Source organism: Camellia sinensis, chromosome 7 (assembly GCF_055761805.1).
Source record: "Camellia sinensis isolate YWXY chromosome 7, ASM5576180v1, whole genome shotgun sequence".
Classification (NCBI taxonomy): Eukaryota; Viridiplantae; Streptophyta; class Magnoliopsida; order Ericales; family Theaceae; genus Camellia; species Camellia sinensis.
Window position 1 is genome coordinate 57,807,545 of NC_138967.1, and position 21,238 is coordinate 57,828,782.

The following is a 21,238-nucleotide window of genomic DNA, read 5'->3' on the forward strand; positions in this document are numbered from 1 at the left end:
AACAAGTGACAAATTCCTGTTGGTCCTGGTGCTACCTTACGACGCTAAGACACTGAACCAAGGCTAGTGAAGGAGATGATGTGGTGCTAACTTGGCTTACCACGTGGGCACATGGGCCGACCTACCTAAACTCATCCCCAACCATGATTTAAGATTCACCTACAAGAAAATGTGTCAAATCAGGAATTCTGCACTGAGCATGCTTTAGCAGTCTTTTAATTAATCTTTTTTTTCTCTCCAAGTTGTCTTTAATGTTTTCCATAGATCAGCTGCTATTGCTATAGCTTTATTAGATTTTAGGAGTCTTGGATATATCGATAATTTTTAGATTTTCTACATAGGCTACTGTAAAGTGTCCATGGGTCATATTATGGGCCAAGTGGTATAAATTTGGGAGGTCTTTTCAGCAATGTATAGAGTTGGTTTCTTGTATATATGTTGCGTGTACATGGGTTATTCCTCCTTTGGCAAAGTGGTTTAGAATGTAGGATATTACTGAATTGGTTTTTCATGCTTTTATGGCCTATTTTGATTTGACTTCCTCTTTCTTTCATATTGACACATTTGTGGTTGGTCATCATGCTTCATTGACAACTGTTCTGTTTTGATGCAGTCCTTTTTTTATTCTTTGGTAAATGAACACCTAGTATAGTGCATAAATGTGAGGGATTTTATTTATGTTACCTTTACATGTGTTATGCCTCCCTGAAAAAGAAGCGTAAAATGCTTGATGCAACTAAATTAGATTTTCATGCTTATGTGGGATTGTGATTCGACTTTCCTGATGGATAGTATACAGGGATATGTTTAGTTCTGGTGCAATATTTTTCTGATATTTTTTCAAATATGAGCATTGTGTTCAAGAGTTCTTTTTGGCCTTATATATGGTGGGTTTCTTATGCATATTTTGCACGAACATGTGTTGCGCCCATGGTCCCATTAATAAAGAAAAGTGTAATCCTGGTTAAAAACTAAATTGGCTTTTTCGTGCTTGTGCAGCCTCTTGTGTTTTGCTTTCCTATACATCAGTGCGCTTACGGCATGTAACATAAATCTTCAGTCAAAGTCTGGTAGTGTAGTTAGTTTAATGTAGGTTTTTTTTTTTTTTTTCAATTATTATTATTATATTTTATTGCTTGATTGTCACTTTGTTATTGTGTTGATGTGCACAGGAGGAGGAAGTAGCAAAATCTGAGCAGGTAGAGGGAGGACAAATTGAAGCTATGGAACCGGATGTTTCTGAAGGTGAGATTCCCTTGAAGTCTTCTGATAGTGAGGATGCCTTGTGCGGATGGAGTCAATATAAAAGTGAATTATAATGTTGAAAGACAAAGATGCTGACTTTTCTTGTTTCTATTGATTAGTCCTTTATCAAATTAATCTGAAATTTTGTCCTTCGTTTTTAAATGTGCTTTAACATTGTTCTCCTTGGAGTTTATGCTATAGCTTTTATCATCCAATTGAAACTAATTCAACCCTGAAGTCGTACAATTTTTGTTTTTCACTTACTAAAAGAACTGCTTAACTGTCGCATTTCATAATCTCTCTCTCTCTCTATACCTTTGTGAAAATTTATACATATTGTATTGTCCTAGGAAATGGGTATATTTCGTGCCTATGAAAACATAACTCTGAAGTTTCAATTGATTTTTTGAATAGGATTAGACATTTCGGTCCGTATGATTGTGGAGATGGTGTCTTCTCACAATGGTTAGTGGTTGCCTTTTTAAGTGGTTATTACTGAACCAGAATGAAGGAATGCTATCACCTTTCTGATACATATTTCTTTAAAATCTTGTTCTAGTTTTGATGATGTGTTTTTTTCCATGAAGTTAGTGATTATGTTGAGCGCTTCAAACCATCCTTCTAAGCCAGGTGGCTTCTTAGAGCACGATCTGTAGTAGGTGAAGTACCTATTTTCACTTCTCTTTTGAATTTTATTTTTTTATTTTTATAATTACATTGACAGATTATCCGAACCTACCGCGGGGGGGGAGGGGAGATGAGGTGATATTGTCATGTGGTATCACTGTTATACCTAATATTTGTTCTAGTGACAAGATTGAAAACCCTAAATATGAGGTTGGGTATACAGGGCCCTGCCCATTGAGGCAAGCCGTCACTTTTAACTAGAAGTGTAAAAATAGCTCGCGACCCAGGATGGGCTTGGCCCGCTTAAGTCTGCTTAGGCCCGGGTTTGAGCCATCATTTTGAAGCCCGACTCGACCTGCGTGGCCTGACCCATCGGCCAGCTTAAGGTCTACTCAAAGCCCGACCCAAGGCCCTGTGTCTTTTTTAGTAAAAAATAATAAAATTTTGGTAAAAAAAATTAAAAAAAAAAATAAATCCGACTAAAGCTCGAGGCCAGGCCCACCAGGCCGGCTTGAGGCCCGCCCTGCTCCACTCAAGGCCTGAATACCCCTGGGCCTGGGTTTGGGCCTAAGCCTAATTTTTTGGTTTGTGGGCTGACCCGAATTTTGGCGGGAGCCGGTGAGGCATGACATGAGCTGGGCCAAGTCAGATTTACACCCTACCTTTAATGTAGTTTAGAGTCTATCTGGAAACGTTTATATTTATAGTTTCTTTATATGTATATATATATATATATATTACACTAGCTTATGTCCGTACCTGAAGGCACGGTGTAAATAAAAATCACAAAAGTTATATCTGTTATCCAAAAGACAACCTAAGAGGGGGGATAAATTAGGTTTTTATAAATAAAAATAATAATATCCTAATAAAAATTATGACTAGCACAATAGATAAATATAGTTAATGAAATAGAAATAATTAAAACAAGTTTTCTAACAACTATGTCAGTTAATGATTTTAGCACAATGAAAATGTGAAATATAGTTATGGCAATTTAAATAAAATAAAGAGATAAGAGAGAGAGGGGCAAACAAATTTATAGTGGTTCGGTTTCAACTTGGCTTACATCCACTCCTCAAGCTTTACTTGAGATTTTCCACTATACTCTAGCTTCACAGGGTGTTTGCAACCTTTTCACAGATGGAGCAATCCTTCACAGATTTTACACAGACTTTCTAAGTCAAGAATACTGAGTGTATTACACTCTTACAAGGTTGAAAAGAAGGTGTTTTTGCTTTCATAGAAAGTTATAAGAATTATCTCTTAAAGATAGATATAAAAATGAAGTTCTGATTTTTCTGTAAACCTTACACAGGAAAGATGGGCTTAAAGGTATACGTCTCAGTGTATAATTTTTGAAAGAGGATGTAAACAAAAAATTGAAGAACGCTTCTCAGAGAATTTTTCAGAGATTAGATGTGAGTGATTATAGATCAAAGAATATTTTCGGATTTTTTTTATAACTTGTTTACATTAGAGGCTTTGGTATATATAATGAAACTCATAGCCGTTTATAGCTGTTGTATTCATTTGAATATCTTTCATTCCATCATTACAAATTTGAATATCTTTCACTCCAGCATTATTAATTTGAATATCTTTCACTTGAACCTTTTGGCCTTCTGCTAGGCTGGGCTGGGCTGTTTGAACTTTTGTTTTGGGTTGTTTGAATCTCTGATTTAATCAAATATTAAATACATTCTAATAACATTTAGAATAAAAGTTTTAAGTAAGAAATAATAGGACAAAATAAATTTTGATTCTATTTTTCTCTTTCAAATAAATTAAAATATAAAATCATTAAAATAAATGTTGATTCTATTTTTCTCTTCCAAATAAATTAAAAACATAATTAAATAAATTATCAAAATCAATAAGTCTAACAATCTCCCCTTTTTTGATGATAATACACAATGATGTTTTGATTTGATTTGGGAGTAAGAAAAGCTCCCCCTCAAGTCATACTCCTTGAATTAATTTCTAAGTACATAGGTTAGCACATGTGTAATAAATAAGCTTTAATTAGAGACATGATATGAGACTAAGATATCAAACTATAAATACAAATCATCAGATTAGTTTTCAAATAATACCATAATTTGAAAATAATACCATAATACATAACATCATAACAAAATAATGCCATAATACATAACATCATATAATTTCTCTTCCCGTGACATTATCAAAAGGAAATCATGGGTTAGAATTTGGAGGAGGAGGAGGAAAATGATAGTGATAAATGACATCTATACAATTCAAAACATATATATACATATATATACGATTCGCGCGCCTCTCTCTTTTCCGTCAGAAATCGCGTCGGACACGCGTCATCCCTTTTGCGTCAGCTGACCGACAAAAGCGAGACGGGTCAATCAACGGCCTCGGTTCTCTCTCCCTCTTGTCTTCTTCTTAATCACTCTCTTTTCCGTCTTCTTTCTCATTCGCTTCCATCTCTTTCTTCTTCTACGTGAGAGAGATAGAACAGAGAGATTGAATAGAGCAGAAAGGCTGCCACAAACGACCCTCCTGTCGATTACAGCTCTCTCTGCTACTTCATCGCCTTGTCTCGTCCCCTTACTCTCTTTCCGAACCTGAATAATCCCGTAAGCGGTGCTGGGCCGAGTGCCCCAACTCCTACTTTTGCCAACCTTCCTATGATGTCGATTGAGCAAATAATGGCAGCTCAATGAGACATTGAAGCCAATCATTTTACACTGACGTCTTGTATGGAGACGGTGACTGCAGTCACAAAATTGGCTCACCGACTGCAGAACAGGACGAGTGAGCTCCACCAGGTCAACGCCCAACTCTTGCTGCTCCAGCGCATGTACAAGGATGCGCGAGCAGAGATTTGCACACTGAAGGCCGAAAATAAAGAGCTTAAACGGAAGACCACCTCCAAGGCCCAATTTGGAGCAACGTCGTTCTTGGATTTTGATAGTCAGCGGGGAGTCGTCGCTCTCGACGAAAGCATGGGGGCACGGCCTTCAAGGGCCTTCCAAGGTGATAAAAAGAGGAAGAAAACGATGAAAGAGACGAGTAAGTAAGATCGGCGTATGGTTGTTAAAAAAAAATGAAGGGTTTTTTTTTTTTTTTTATATGTAAATATTTGTATTTTGATTTGTTTTTGTTTTTATGTTTAAGTATTGAAAAATGAAATTAAAAAACAGAAAAAAATAAGAAAATTAAGCCCAACCAAAAAATAATAATGAGAAAAAGAAATAAAGCCTAATAGCAAAATAAAAAAAAAATTAAAATAAAATAATACCAGCAGAAATTAAACTTAATGGAACGTTGGTATTGCTGGAATGGTAATGCAAAAAAAATATCATGAGGGTTTAAAAAAAATCAATGTATGCAAAGTTAATTTTACCTCGAGATGCAGAACCAAAAAAAAAAATTACACAGTTGAGAATAGCAAACTGTTAAGGAGAATAAATGTATGAAGGAGTTGAGAGCATTTAACTGATATAAATGTTTCCATATCAACGTAGCAATACACATATATTATTTTAACAAAATTCAAATTTCACAGTCATAACAAAACTTTTTAAATAGAAATTGACATTCTAAGCTCGCCACGAATAATTTGAAGTGATCCTCGCTTAGGGGTTTTGTGAAAATATCCGCCAATTGCTTGCCAATGTTTACAAACTCAAGTACAATATCCCATTTTTGAACATGATCTCTTAAAAAATGATGTCGAATTTCAATATGTTTTGTTCGTGAGTGTTGAATCGGATTTTTGGCTTAAATTGATGGCACTAGTATTATCACATTTAATAGGGATATGATCATAATGCAAATCAAAGTCCTCTAATTGTTGTTTCATCCAAAGTATTTGGGCACAACAACTTCCGGAAGCTATATATTTAGCTTTGGCCGTTGATAAAGCAACTGAATTTTGCTTTTTGCTAAACCAAGATACTAATGAGTTACTAAGAAAGTGACAAGTGTCACTGGTGTTTTTTCTATCAAGTTTGCATCTGGCAAAGTTGGCATCCGAGTAACTAATTAAATCAAATGCAACACCTCTAGGATAAAACAATCCCAAATTTTGAGTGCCAACAAGATATCTAGAAATTCTTTTAACAGCACAGAGATGTGATTCCTTAGATTTGATTAATATCTAGCACGCATACAAACACTAAACATAATATTAGGTCTACTTGTAGTTAAATAAAGAAGTGAGCCGATCATACCTCGATATTTTGTTTGATCAATGGACTTACCTTTTTCATCCTTTTCTAGCTTAATGGATGTGCTCATAGGTGTTCCAGCTATTTTTGAGTCATACATACTAAACTTTTTGAGTAGTTCTTTTGTGTACTTAGCTTGGTTGATAAAAATTTCTTCTTTACATTATTTGATTTGAAGCCCAAGGAAATAATTAGCTCCCCCATCATGCTCATCTCAAACTCACATTGCATACACTTAGCAAATTCCTTACACAAGGTTTCATTAGTAGCACCAAATATAATGTCATCCACATATATTTGCACAATAAGTAAATCATCCTTTTTAGTTTTAACAAAAAGTGTTGTGTTAATCGTTCCTCTAGAAAATTATTTTCAATAAAAAATTTACTTAATCGTTCATACCATGCACGAGGTGCTTGTTTCAAACCATATAAAGTTTTTGATAGTTTAAAAACATGATTTAGAAAATCATGATCTTCAAAACCTAGGGGTTGTTTAATATAAACTTCCTTATTTATAAAACCATTAAGAAATGCACTTTTTACATCAATTTGATAAAGTTTGAAATCTCTAAAACATGCAAATGCAAGTAACATGCAAATGACTTCTAATCTAGCAATCGGAGCAAAGGTTTTATCGAAATCAATACCTTCTTCTTGATTGTATCCTTGTGCAACAAGTCTAGCCTTGTTTAACAAGTCTAGCCTTGTTTAACAAGTCTAGCCTTGTTTCTTATAATTGTGTCGGATTCATCAAGTTTGTTTCGAAAGATCCATTTGGTTCCAAATCTATATTATCACTAACAATTTGATTTTGAGTAGAGATGCTAGTTTCATCAAATGCCACATGTATAGATTCTTCCACAACAAGAGTTCTTTATTAAAAACACAATAAGCTTTGCTAGTTAAAGAATAACCAAGAAAAATTACTTCATCAGATTTTGAATCAAATTTACCTAAGTTATCCTTACCATTATTATGCACAAAACATTTACCACCAAAAGCATGCAAGTGACTGATGTGGGGCTTTCAATCATGCCAAAGTTCATAAGGAGTCTTTTTGAGAATATGTCTAATTAATGCACGATTTAAAATATAACATGCGGTGTGAACGGCTTTGGCCCAAAAATATTTAGGAAGACTATTTTCGCAAAGCATTGTTCTACTTATCTCTTCTAAAGTTCTATTCTTCCTTTCTACTACACCATTTTGTTGAGAGGTTCTAGGTGCTGAAAAATTATGTCCAATACCATGCTCACCACAAAACAATTCAAAATTTTCATTTTCAAGTTCTCTACCATGGTCGGTTCGAATATTAGTAATACGAAAGTCTTTTTCATTTTGAATTCTACGACAGAGTTTTGTGAAAGAAGAAAATGTTTCATTTTTGTGTGCTAAAAACATAACCCATGTAAATCTTGAATAATCATCAACAATAACAAGACAATAATGTTTACCACCTAAACTAGATGTCCTTGAGGGACCAAATAAATCCATATGCAATAGTTGTAATGGTCTAGTTGTGAAAATATGAGATTTTGATTTAAATGATGTTTAGTTTGTTTTCCTTTTTGACAAGCACTACAAAGATGATCTTTTTCAAATTTAATTTTTGGAAGTCCAATGACCAAATCCTTTCTCAAAAGTTTAGCAATTAAATCCATATGAACATGACCAAGTCTTCTATGCCAAAATCAACTATTTTCATTATTAACATATAAACATTTAACATCACTAGCATAGAGATCATTAAGATGAAAAACATAAACATTATCATTGTGATTACCAACGAATAAGCTTTATGATCATTTGTGCTTTCAATTGTGCAATGTGATTTATCAAAAATAACTCGATTATCTTTATCACATAATTGACTAATACTAAGTAGGTTATGTTTAAGTACATCAACAAGTAAAACATTTTCAATAGAAGGGTTAGGAGAAATACCGATGCTACCAATACTGATGATTTTTTCTTTCTTGTTGTCTCTAAAAGTAACAAATCTCCATCTTTCGATGATAGTTTAGTAAAGAATGATTTATCTCTAGTCATGTGTCTGGAACATCCACTATCAAGGTACCACTTCCCTTCTTTAGCTTTGGACTTAAAACAAACCTACAAGATGATAATCAAGTGTTGGTTTTTGGTACTCATAGTTTCTTGGGTCCTTCTTAGTTAGTTTTGTTAGATCCCTTAATAATCTAAATCTTTTTAATTCCCATGTTCATATTCTTTTTGAATGGACAATAAGATATATAATGGTCTTTCTTTCTACAATAATGACAAGTAATATGAGGGTGTGTCATGAGAGGTGCCTTTTCAAAAATTATATTGAGATTCTTTTGTTTCTTAATAGGGTCATATCCAATACTCACTTTATCAAAAATAAATCTTTGATTTCCAAGAAGCATGTTGAGATTATCTCTACCTTTTACAAAATTTTCAAGTGTTTTTGTTAAATCATCAACATTGTTTTTTAAATTAGTTTTCTCATTAGAGATAGTATCAAAATCATTTTTCAAAATAATTTTTTCTTTCTTTAATTCTTCTATATTAATAGATAAAGATGTAACAGATTTCTTCAACACATTATTTTTGGCACAAACTTTTCTAAATTCATCTTGTAGTTCATGGAGTGCACTTTCAAGTTCTTCATAAAGAGTAATTACCTCATCTTGAATAGAGTCTTCATCTTCACGACTCATGAGACATAAGTTGGCTACTTCATTTTCAATTTCATCACTTGAGTTTTTATCTTCACTTTCTCTCCAAGCTGCTACCATGGCCTTTTTGTTTCTTGTGTAGTCTTTTCCATGATTCTTTAATTTTGGACAATCCATCTTTATATGTCCAAGATTTTTGCACTCATAGCAAATAATAGGTTCTTTCTTGTTATCTTTGTTGTACTTTTTCTTGAAAGGTCTTTTTCCTCCATAATTGTTTTTCTTGAAGTGCTTTTTGAGATTTCTACTAAACATGGCATAGCTTTCATCCTCACTAGAGTTTTCATATTCTTCTTTATTTGATAAGGCTTTGAATGCAATTCCACTTTTATTTTTGTTTTTAACATCCTCATGACTTTCATGGTGATCTCATGAGTTATAAGGGAACCCATAAGCTCATCTAATCCAAGTGTGGAGAGATTTTTGGTTTCTATAATGGCCGTGACCTTTGCTTCCCAATTCTTTGGTAAACACCTAAGAATCTTTCTCACCAACTCACTGTTAGTATAAGTTTTGCCAAGAGATTTCAAAGAGTTTACAATTTCAATAAATCTAGTAAACATACTTGAAATAGATTCATCTGAGTTCATTTTAAACAATTCATAACTATGAACAAGCATATCAATACGAGATTCCTTCACTTGGTTTGTACCTTTATACGTTATCTCAAGTTTGTCCCAAATTTCTTTGGTCGAATCACAATTTGAAATTCTATAATACTCCTTAGAGTCTAATCCACAAACAAGGGTGAGTTTGGCTTTAGCATTGACTTGCAATAATTTATGATCCCTCTCATCACATTCATTTTCAATTTTAGGTATACTAATATTGTTTACTAATTTGGTAGGAATTTTTGAACCTTTGGTGACAATAATCTACATGGCATAATCAGTGACTTGTAAGTATAGGGTCATCTTATCTTTCCAATGACAATAGTTGTTTCCGTCAAACAGTGGTGACTTATATGTGGCTTGTCCTTCAGCTAAGGTTGCAATGGATCGAAACTTCCAGATGGTTAAATCAAACAAGAGTCTAAGCTCTGATACCAATTGTTACCCAAAAGACAACCTAAGAGGGGGGATGAATTAGGTTTTTACAAATAAAAATAATAATATCTTAATAAAAATTATGACTAGCATAATAGATAAATATAGTTAATGAAATAGAAATAATTAAAACAAGTATTCTAACAACTATGTCAATTAATGGTTTTAGCACAGTGAAAATGTGAAATATAGCTATGGCAATTTAAATAAAATAAAGAGATAAAGGAGAGAGAGACAAACAAATTTATAGTGGTTCGGCTTCCACTCGGCCTACGTCTACTCCTCAGGCTTCACTTGAGATTTTTCACCATACTCTAGCTTCATAGGGTGCTAGCAACCTTTTCACAGATGGAGCAATCCTCCACAGATTTTACACAGACTTTCTAAGTCAAGAGCACTGAGTGTACTACACTCTTACAAGGTTGAAAAGAAGGTGTTTTCGCTTTCACAGAAAGCTACAAGAATTATCTCTCAAAGATAGATATAAAAATGAAGCTCTAATTTTTCTGTAAACCTCACACAGGAAAGATGGGCTGAAAGTTATACTTCTCAGTGTATAATTTTTGAAAGAGAATGTAAACAAAAATTGAAGAACACTTCTCAGAGAATTTTTCAGAGATTAGATGTGAGTAATTATAGATCAAAGAATATTTTCGTGTTTTTTTTGTAACTTGTTTACATTAGAGGCTTTGATATATATAATGAAATTTATAGCCGTTGTATTCATTTGAATATCTTTTACTCCATCATTACAAATTTTAATATCTTCCACTCCATCATTATTAATTTGAATATCTTCCACTTGAACCTTTTGGCCTTCTGCTGGGCTGGGCTGTTTGAACTTTTGTTTTGGGCTATTTGAACCTCTGATTTAATCAAATATTAAATACATAAAAGTTTTAGGTAAGAAATAATGAGACAAAATAAATTTTGATTCTATTTTTCTCTTTCAAATAAATTAAAACATAAAATCATTAAAATAAATGTTGATTCTATTTTCTTTTCCAAATAAATTAAAAACATAATTAAATAAATTATCAAAGTAAATAAGTCTAACAATATCCATTTTTCAAACTAAATGAAAATTCATTAAAACACATTAAAAGTCACAAACCGAAACCCAAATCTTAGAAACACAAATCCAAACACAATGAAACCTTTCAGAATTCAAAACACATTTCAAAATGAAACTCATTCAAAGTAGATCAGAGAGAAGATTTGAGAAATTTTTTTTTTTTTTGGGTGGGTAAGTTATAAGGGGTATATCTCAGGTAATACAACAAATCTCATACTCCCAAAAGAGGAGAAGCTAATAAAATAACTAATTAAAACACCCCTACATTAGCAGGGTACCCCAAAAAAGAAGACATAAATAAAAATCAAGATTGTCTATATATCATTTTTATCCCAAGCACCCTTTATCATAAATAATAGATGGATATTTGGAGAAGATATATGGACAATTATACAAAAGTGGTTGAATAACCCACTAAACAATTCAGTAGAACCGTGGCTGAACAATATACGCCAGCCTACGACCAAACTCAAATCCACCAGCCCATTTACTAAATTAAACGTGGGCCCAAGACACCACCTTTCAAATAATAACCCACCAAACACGGTCCAAGTCCATCGAGCTTGCATCAACAGACGTTGCTTCATAAGCCCACGTAGAAACCAACTCAAAATAATTCAAAAAACCCTCTAACCACTCCCAAAAATGGTTTTGGAAAACCATAGGCTACCAAAACCAACAGGAGGTTTGAAAAAGTTTGACAAAGCACATGGTCTGTATGCAACCACGCCGCTGACCTTAGCTTACGCATGCATGAAGCTGTGAGTTACACGCCTAGCTGCAAAGATCCACAAGAATAACAACGTCGGTAAACAGGATCGACGACGGACATAAAAACCTCTGTGTAGCTACACCAGAGTAACCACAGTAAGAAATCACCAACAACCTCAAGCCGAAACCTAAAGATCAGAGAATTGAGAGAGAAGAGATGAAGAGTTGCTGTAGGTGGTAGAGATGTGAACCTGAAGATCTGAGAACTGAGAGAGAGAAGAAATGAAAAGTTACTGTAGGTGGTAGAGATGTTACTTCCGGCGGCGACAGAGAAGAGAGAGGGAGAGGACATGAAGAGAGAGAAATCTTGTATATCCTTTAGACTTCTCTACCGTCATCATCGTCATCAATTCTCACCAATTTCGTGGATGTTCTCTTCGTCGGCCTTTTCGACTTCTTGCATTCACTGGAAGGCCTCTTCATCGGCCTCGCTACGTACTTCTCTTCTGTCTCTCTCTCTCTCTCTTTCTCTCTTTGCCAATACACAAAAAGCTTGAATTCGATATATATATAATCAAAACAACCCATGGTCACCAAAACTTGTATATATACACAAACATATAGAGAGAGATAAATATATGAAAAGCTGAGAAATGAACGTGGTTTACTTGTTGTACAAAGCTAGGGTTTCGGTCTTTCAGAGAGAGAGAGAGAGAGAGAGAGGGGACGTGGGAAAGATGTTAATGGGTAGAAATCTAAAATCCTTAAATTTGTTCATACATTTTTTAACGTGGGATGTTATTATTGAAAGTCATCTCAGTCGTTCAAATGTCTTAGTAGGACAAATGTGTGTAAGACAAATTTAAAAATAGTCCTACTTTATTTTATATATATATATATATCTGCAAAAAAAAAAAAATGAAATTTGTAGACAAAAATGCATTCAGGTCTCATTTGGCAAGTGACTTTTTTAGCCAAAAAGCTAAAAAGTCACTAAAAAAATTAAAACACTAACAACTCATACAAAAAAGTCAAAGATTTCATTTTCTCTCTACTTTTTGCACATCTTTTCGTAAAAAGCAAAAAAGTCATTCTAAACATACTAATTTCTTTTACATCACATTTTAGTCAAAAAATTACTAAGGGTGTGTTTGGTGACGTTTACGTTTTCAGTTTATATTTACAAAAATTTTATAAACTGGTTTTTGTTTATTTTTTATTTATTTTTAGAAAAACATAAACTACAAACACGTTTGGTAATTGACAAAATATTTTAAAAAATTTAAAAATATAAAAAAGAGTGAGAAAGTGGTGACGGTGGGTGGTGGGTGCGGAAGACGGTAGTGGAAAGTGGTAACGGTGGGTGGTGGGTAGCTGGTGGTGGCGGGTGGGTGGGTGGAGGTGGCGGTGGCGGGTGGTGGGTGGTAGTGAGTGGGAGGTGGTGGTGGCGGGTGGTAGGTGGTGGTGGCAGGTGGGTGGCGGATGGCGGGTGGTGGTGGGTGGTGGGTGGTGAGTGGCTGATGGCGGGTGGTGGTGGGTGGCGGGTAGATGGCGGGTGGTAGTGGCGGGTGGGTGGGTGGGTGACGGTGGTGGGTGATAACGAGTGGGTGGTGGTGGTGGTGGTGGTGGCGGGTGGGTGGCGGATGGGTGGTGGTAGTGGGTGGTGACGAGTGGGTGGGTGACGGTGGCGGGTGATGGGTGGTGGTGGGTGGTGGTGGTGGTGGCAGCGGGTGGTAGGTGGTGGTGGTGGTTGGTGGGTGGTAGGTGGTAGCGAGTGGGTGGTGGTGGTGGGTGGTGGGTGGTAGTGGCAGGTGGGTGGCGGGTGGTGGTGGGTGGGTGGGTGACGGTGGCGGGTGGTAAGTGGTAGCAAGTGAGTAGTGGTGGTGGTGGTGGTGGTGAGTGGTGGGTGGTGGTGGCAGGTGGGTGGTGGGTGATGGTGGTGGTGGTGGTGGTGGTGGGTAGTGGTGGCGGGTGGGTGGTAGGTGGCTGGTGGTGGTGGGTGGCTGGTGGTGGCAGGTGGTGAATGGTGGTGGCAGGTGGGTGGTGGTGGTGGCAAGCAAGTGGCGGGTGGTGGTGGTGGTGGTGGCGGCGACGGCGGCGGCGAGGGGTGGGTGGTGGTGGTGAGTGGGGGGTAGGTGGCTGGTGGGTGGTGGTGGCAGGTAGTGGTGGAGAGTGGGTGGTGGGTGGTGGTAGCGGAAGACGGTGGTGGAAAATGGTGGCGGATGGTGGCTAATGTTGGGTGATAAAAAAAAAACTAAAAATTCAAAATGGAAACACATTTTTTGTGTTTTCATTTTTTGGCCAAATTTATAAACTGAGACCGCTGATTTATAAATAAAAAATTTTACCAAACAAGTTTTTATTTGAGTTTTTTAAATTTTTGTAAATATAAACAGAAAACTGAAAACGTAAGTGTTACCAAACGGCACCTAAAAAAGCCTGTTTCCAAACGAAGCCTTAGCGTCTATTTCATTTAAAAAAAAAAAATATTATAAACAGTTACCAAATTTATTAAATTCTCATAATCATAATATATATATATATATATATTATATATATGATTTCACCTGTTTAATGTTTTGATCAATTTTAGACTTTGAAGTACTTGAAAGTTTTTGCCATTGTTACTCATAGGCAACAAGAATGACGTTGTGGTTGTGTTTTATTATGGTTTCATCTTAGTATTTTTGTGGCGTAAATAAAATCACCCTAATCGAAATGTACGTTGCTAAAGTGTTTTCCAAACAACACAGTAAGGGATTGGCTTAAATTTCCACTACCCGGCCTACAAACACAAGTTGGAACAATTGTGCTTGGAAACTTCTTGTTACATATATATGAAGATGCAACCAGCACACAAAGAAACAGGAAAGAAGGGAACTGTACACTGACAACTAGTGATTCAATACAATAGGAAAGAAGGGAAGTGTACACTGACAACTAGTGATTCAATGCAATGCAATACAATACAATAATTTCACCCTAATCTTTCCAAAAACTGTTTGAAATTATTATGTGAAGAACCACCCTCCTTGATAGCCTCCAAAGCCAACCCTTTCCATTTCACAACATTCCTTCTAATCTCCTCTCCCCTCTCCCCCCCTCCCATCACCACATCCAAACACCTCTCAATCTCCCCCCTCTCCACCACTTTCTCTTCATTCACCACCGCTCTCACCCCTACCCCCCACACCTCCTCCACCATCTTCGCGTTCGTCATCTGATCCGAAAATACCGGACAACCCACCATCGGCACACCCGCAACCACACTCTCCACCGTCGAATTCCACCCACAATGCGTCACAAAACACCCAATTGAACGGTGCCCCAACACCTCCAATTGCGAACACCACGACACTATCAACCCATTTCCTGTACCCATCTCAGCCTCAATATTTTTTTTCAATTCTTCTGATCTGATAACCCACAAGAATGGTCGGCAACTTTGCACCAGACCCTTTAAAATCTCATCGATTTGCGGCTTCTCCAACACCACCATGCTTCCAAACGACACGTAAACGACCGAGCAATCGGGTTTTGAATCCAACCATTGAATATAGTCCTCTCCAGATCGCTCGAACAAGTCGATTTTAATTGAATTTTTGGATTGAATTAACGGTCCGATTGCAATGACCTTCATGTTAGCAATGGCTCTGATTGAGTCTTGTTCAAAAGCATCGAATGTGTTTACGAGAATCAATGGATTGGGGTCTTCTTTTAGGGTTTGTATGTGTTCTTTGATTGTAGGTATCACAGAACTGTGTGGACTCTCAGGTAAGAGAAACGAAGGTACGTCGTCGCTTGAAAACAATGGCAGTCCAGGTAATTTAATGGAAATCGAAGGGTTGTTGAAGTAGGTGTGGAATATACCGAAAGTAGTGGCGGACTGAATGGAGAAGAAAGCGGAGGGCACGTGCATGTCACGTGCCACGGCGGCGGCCCAGGGGAGGAGGATGGTGTAGATTATGAAGGTCACCGGAGAGCCGCCATGAGAGAGGGTGGTGAGGAGGTGAGTTAGGGTTTGGGAGCCGACTCGCTTGAACTCGGACATGGCTCGGGTGGGATCCGTGGTGGGGTGATCGCCGTTGTCGAAGCCGTCGGAGAAGGATGCGTAGGAGAGGCCGGGGAGGGTGGGCAGAGTGGTGGTGATGCCGCGGAGGCCGCGGACGGTGGTGGCGAAGGTGACGGTGGCGCCGCCGCCGTGGGTGAGGAGGAGCTTGGCGAGCACTAGAGTGGGGTTGACGTGGCCTTGGGCAGGGCAGCAAAGAAGAAGGAAGTGGGGGTTGGTCATGCTGGTTTTACTGGTTTCACTAGATTTGTTCACGAGCAAGATTATTATGTTGGGGTTTAATCTTCTTTATAGATGATCTCGATAAGACATGGTTGTCATCTTTGACTTTTGGATGCAATTATTTTTATAACAAAAAATAATTTGCTTGGTTCTATTTTTTTAAAAGGGCAAATTACAAACACCCCTTGAGATTTGGTAAAAATACAGATTTTTCTGAGGTTTGAGAAATTACAAATTGTCCCCTGAGGGTCAAATTTTCATAACAAATTAGGAGAAATTAGGGAGAATCTGTATGAAAATAAAAATCTCAGGAGGTAATTTGTTATGAAAATATAAACCTCAGGGGGCGGGATGTAATTTCTCAAACCTCAGGGGGAAATCTGTATTTTCACCAAACCTCGAGGGGGTGTTTGTAATTTGCCCATTTTAAAAATATTTTTTAGAAAATTTTACTTTCTTATTTTTTATATTTTTTTATTTTTATTAAGTTTTTTAATATTTTAAATAATTTTTTTTTAATTTTTTTAAGTATATTTATATTTGATATGTATTTGACTTCCATTAGCAGAGTTTAATTGTTCAGTAGTTTTGTGATAATATTTAGTAGGAATTAAACATTCTTGGATGCAATTTAAAATTAACGCTATGACTTCTAATTCAAAATTATTAATAACTAATTTGATTTTTGAATGTCATTTTTGGATATTAATTTGAGTGATTAAGTCGAGGCGATTACTATCATGATCACTATTATGGGGAGTAGACCTATTATCAAATATGATTTAGATGGTATAAAGATGTTTTTACCTCTCGAGTTATGCTTAGAGATGATTATACTGAATTCCTTTGAAAAGAAAAATTCATTAATGGATTACCCAGTCTTTTTACTTATAAGATTAGAGATGTCCTTAGTCAACCCTTTGACAGTATAGAATACGATAATTTAACCCATGGTAATATAATTAGTACAATTCAAAAAGAAGGATAACATATGTGCATGGACTTAAAACTTAGTCAAAAAGCTGCTAAGGATAAACACAAAGCTAAAAATGAATTAGAAAATTTCTGTTAACAATATGGTTTACCTCTTGTTGCACATTTTAGAAGAAAATATAGTAAAAAGAAATCTTCTTATAGTTATTCTACTAAATATAAAATGAACTATTCATCCTCCAAATCCATTGATAAATTTTATACTAAACCTAAAAAGAAATATTATGAGGAATCTAATCCAAAGTCAAAATCAAAATTTGCTAAAGATATCACTTGCTATAATTGTGGTAAAAAAAGTTCATCATTCTAATAAATGTAAAGTTAAAGAAAAACTTAAAAGTTAAACATAATCAATTACAGCTTATTAATGAAATTAAACAACAAAAGTAAAAAATTTGTTAAAAAAATCTTTTAAAAATTCACTAAATACCAAAAATATAAAAAAATACGAGAATTCAGTACATCTTTTATATTTTTATGTATTTATTAATTTTTTAAAATATTTTTCCACAATTTTTTTATTTTTTAGATACATCTAACTAACGTGCATTTAAAAAAGTAAAAAAATGTTTAAAATTTTAAAAATATTCACTAAAAACAAAAAAAAAATCAAAATCAAAAAATTTAATCCCAAAAACTCAAATCAAACACACCAATGAATTTTTTTTTTTTTTTTTGGTTTTAATGCGAAGAATAATGATTGACACACTTAATTTTATCCCTCTAATTTTATCTTTAATGGTATAAAATTAGAAAAGTTAAAAATGAAAAGAAGAGGTGTATGAGATAATTTTTTTGATAACAGTGTATGAGATCATTTTACATAAGAGTATGGCACACAAAGTCGGATTTGACATTTTTTTTTTTTTTTTTGTTACAGGGAAATCCTCCCACCCTCCCGTAGGTCCAAGGCAGCGCCCTATGAGGAGATCACCAGGGTGTCCTGTTGTCCGTTCCGAGTAAGAGACTATAACTTGGAAGCTTGTCCCGACCTCTCAAGGCAAGCTTCGATTAAGTCAGGACTCGAACAGCGGGGGAGTATTAAACCCACACCAAGTAGCTGATTAGGCATCCTTGAGGTTCAACCTCCTAACCAACAGTGCTTCGCCCAGGAGATTGGCCCAAGGGGAAATTGAACTTGTGACCTTGACATTTTTAAGGCTCAAAGCGAAGGACTTTTCATAGATGCAGGGTTGCTGTGGTACAAAAGTTACTATTGTGCAACATTATGGCACAGTGGCACCGTTTTGTGCTTTCATTCTGACACACTCGTTTTTCTGCTTCAAATTTCAAAATATTTTTTCTCTCAAAATCCTTTTCTTTCTCTTTGTCCTTTTAACTCCACCTGCTTCAGATAATCTATGTATATATATAAATAAAAAATTTATACAAAATTTTTATAGTAACATAATTAATGTAAGTCTTTTATTTCAAAATAAAATACTTATGAAGATGATTTTTATTTATAAAAATGACACCGTCACATAATTCTTGTAGTATTTTTTGAATAGTATTAACAAAATAATCATTTAAAAAAATTGTATTATGTGCACTCTTAGAAAGGTACATATGTCATACACTTCATAATATACCACAAAATAACATAATTTTTTTGACCACAAAAAAAAAAAAAAAAAATTATTAACAATAAAAATTGAATAACTTTTATCACAAAGTGACATAATTTCATCAATCGTAAAATTTTTTTTGAGAATCAAACAAAATAGATGGAAAATATATTAAGTAGGAAAGTGGTTTACAGACCAAGCTAAGTCATGAGCTGGTTTTACATCATGCCGCTGAACCTTACAGATACACAAATAATCAAAAAACTTACTAACCAGCTTAATGTCTGTTACAGTAGTACTAAGAGACCAAACATGATACTCCCGAGGACGGAGAATATCCATCAAAAGCTTGGAATCTGTCAAGATCTGAATATGACGAAACTTCTACTCTTGCTTCCATTGAAGTGCGTGATGACAAGCCAGTACTTCCATTGCCAAGGGAGAATCAAGTTGCATTTGTTGAGCACGTTGAGCCACTAGTTCCCCATCGTCATTATAACAAATCCAAGCTATTCCAACACTACCATCTTCCTTACGCCAAGAGCCATCAATGATTACTGTATATTCCTGTAGAAAACCATCAAGAAAATTAGAGTTTGCCAAAATACAAGAGTTAAGTTCTAGGTTTGGTAGGGAATTTGTAAGCAATGAAAACCCTTGATTGGAAGGCTGGTTATCCACATCTTGTTTCCCCTGTCGGACATGTAAAGACAAGACTAATTCCTGTGCTAAATTAAGAGCCTGATCACTCGACACTACATTGTTGGTAAACACTAGACTATCGCGTTGTTTCCATATAACCCACAACAGTACCATGATGTGAGTAATGATCTCTAGCTCGGGGGAATGCTGTCTCCAACTGTCTAACTAGACAGGGAAAGTTAGTGGTTCTCAGTGGGAAAAATCCAAACCCAAAGAACTGCTCCTCCAAATTCGTTGTGATTTGGGACATTTGAAAAATAAATGTTCAAGAGGTTTAGGGTGGGCATAAAGCACCATCGAGCACAGCCCGACATTTCAATGAAAAATAAAGATATTGCATGGTGCTAGTGGTGTGACACCTAGGCAAGTTTAAAGTAGTGTAAATTATTCTATACAAAATGTATATGCATTGCTAATAAGAAAAATTCTAAATAAACAAGGCCATATGGCTTGCATCACCAAAGCAAGTTAATAGGTGTATCAACACATATATCATCTTCATGTGGAAAGAAGTTTAAATGAATTGTAAAATTCATTCAGAAAATATACAAGGAATTTAAAGAAAGTAAATGAGTCATATATATATACATGCGCACGTTCGCATTTAAAATATACTCATGAGAAAGATTCTTTGTCTCTTCGTCGAGCTTCCTAGTGTTCAAAATAGTGCTACTCAAGGTAGCTTTGTTTTAGCTCGCGTTTGCTGTAAGAGAAAGTATGAATTATAAGCACTGGTAGTTAACGAGGTTGTTAAGATCGCGATTCGGATCGTAGGATTGTATGATCCTACGATCCAATATACACCATTTGATCTGACTTGTACTTTGGATCGACCCCATATCAGGATTGTGGTGGGATCGTAAAAGGGTCGTTAGGATCGTTTTTGGATCGCGACTCCATGCGATCTAGATTTGAAGCTTTTTTTGGCAACTTAATGGCAAAATCGGGAGCAAAAAGACAGAGAAGCAAAGCAAGCAAAGAAGCCTGACTTGCGATTAGGGCAATGCAAATTGGGGAAAAAGAGAAATTCAACATCCAATTTCAGAATTTGCAGCCACAACAAACCAGGTACGCTTCTTCTTCTTCTTCTTCTTCTTCTTCTTTGAATCTTCCTTTTTCTTCGTTACTTTCTTCACTGTTCTTCTTCCTCTTTCTTCTCTGGAGGAATATATAGATTAAAACACCATTTGGCATGCACTCATCAAAATGTCGAACCATGCCCCCAAGTTTGGGAAGATGCTAGAGAAAAATTTATGAGTCTTTTAAGAACTCAAACATTAGAGTCTCAAAATAAGAAAAGGAGGATGCTTGATATTGGTGATGATGATTTTGATGAAGAAGTGAAACTATTGCATGCTGGGCATGAAAACAAACAAAAACATTATGGGCGTATGGATAAATTTGTGGTGAATAAGTCTTGACACAAAAATCAAAAAACTATCAATCAATTATTTAAGAAAGAAGAGAGAGATGATGTTTGTCAAACAATCGCTCGGTTTATTTACACTAGTGCAATTCCTTTTAATTGTGTCAACAACCCTATATTTCCACTTATGGTTAAGAAAATTAGAGATTATGGAAAAGGCCTTGTGCCACCATCATACCATGAAATTAGGGTGACATTTTAAAAAAAAAGAAGTGCGTGAGACATTGAAATTACTTGATGAGTTTAAGGAACAATGGAAAAAGACCGGATGTACAATTATGTCCGATGGATGGTCGGATAAAAAGAGAAGATCAATTTGTAATTTTCTTGTCAATAGCCCTAATGGAACTATCTTTCTATCATTATTGGATACATCCAACATTTCAAAAACTGGTGAAAAGGTTTTTAAGATGTTGGATGAGGTTGTTGACAAGGTTGGAGTGGAGCATGTTGTGCAAGTGGTGACCGACAATGCTTCTAATTATAAGTTGGCAAGAGAAATGTTAATGGATAAGAGGAAGAGCTTGTTTTGGACACCTTGTGCCGCTCATTGTATAGATTTGATGTTAGAGGATTTTGAGAAGCAAATCTAACTTCATCGAGTTACAATTAAAAAAGGGAAAA

At 35.6% G+C, this 21,238-nt stretch overlaps 1 long non-coding RNA gene and 1 pseudogene across 3 annotated transcripts; one reads left to right on the forward strand and one right to left on the reverse strand.

The window, feature by feature from the left end:
- The first annotated feature begins 997 nt into the window (after positions 1-997).
- Positions 998-1,538, forward strand: LOC145795113 (uncharacterized). 2 transcript variants are annotated; one of them, XR_014335353.1, is made up of 2 exons: positions 998-1,089; positions 1,173-1,538. It is a non-coding gene; the product is annotated as an uncharacterized LOC145795113 (long non-coding RNA). The 2 variants fall into 2 exon arrangements; XR_014335352.1 differs by having other exon boundaries at positions 998-1,070.
- A 12,856-nt stretch (positions 1,539-14,394) lies between these two features.
- Positions 14,395-15,977, reverse strand: LOC145795112 (UDP-glycosyltransferase 75C1 pseudogene; annotated as a pseudogene). The gene has a single exon (XR_014335351.1). The product of XR_014335351.1 is annotated as a UDP-glycosyltransferase 75C1 pseudogene (transcript).
- Between the last annotated feature and the right edge of the window lie 5,261 nt (positions 15,978-21,238).